The sequence below is a fragment of the Perca flavescens genome, chromosome 8 (assembly GCF_004354835.1).
Source record: "Perca flavescens isolate YP-PL-M2 chromosome 8, PFLA_1.0, whole genome shotgun sequence".
NCBI lineage: Eukaryota > Metazoa > Chordata > Actinopteri > Perciformes > Percidae > Perca > Perca flavescens.
In genome coordinates, this window is record NC_041338.1 from 38,389,068 (window position 1) to 38,389,366 (window position 299).

The following is a 299-nucleotide window of genomic DNA, read 5'->3' on the forward strand; positions in this document are numbered from 1 at the left end:
TGGAAATCCAGACCCAAATCCTAAAGATAAAGGCTCTGGCATTGAGTAATGAAAACGGCCCATCTTGAGGGGCGACACCAACATGCATTTGAAAATCTCACAGCACGCAATTGGATAACACTACGACCAATGTTTACTGACTCATTCTGGACTTTGACGTTGCAGCGCTGTGATCAGCTCACCTTTGGCCCGTCTATATCAGATACAGCGATGTGATTGGTGCAGCTTGCCTCTGGCCCGCCTATATCAGATGCACTGATATGATTGGTGCAGCTCGGCTAAAAAGGCATAGTTAATGA